Raw genomic sequence first — 230 nt, 5'->3', positions numbered from 1 at the left:
TTCTCTCCCAGCTCCGCTTCCTCGAAGCTTTCCAGCCCGCGCCCGCTCCACCCGTTGCGCCGACACCTCCGGCCCGGTCGGTGTCCCCACCGGCCAAACGCCACGCTTTCCCGCGGAGACCCCGCGTGGAGCCCGCCCCCCACGACCCCACCACCTTCCCCTCCACCTGGCCGCGCGCCGCGCGCGTATTAAACGGCCTCCTCCTCCGCCTCGCTCCTCTCGCACCAACG

Source organism: Triticum dicoccoides, chromosome 2A, assembly GCF_002162155.2.
Source record: "Triticum dicoccoides isolate Atlit2015 ecotype Zavitan chromosome 2A, WEW_v2.0, whole genome shotgun sequence".
In the NCBI taxonomy this organism is placed as follows: domain Eukaryota; kingdom Viridiplantae; phylum Streptophyta; class Magnoliopsida; order Poales; family Poaceae; genus Triticum; species Triticum dicoccoides.
Note: the sequence above shows the minus strand (reverse complement) of the source record.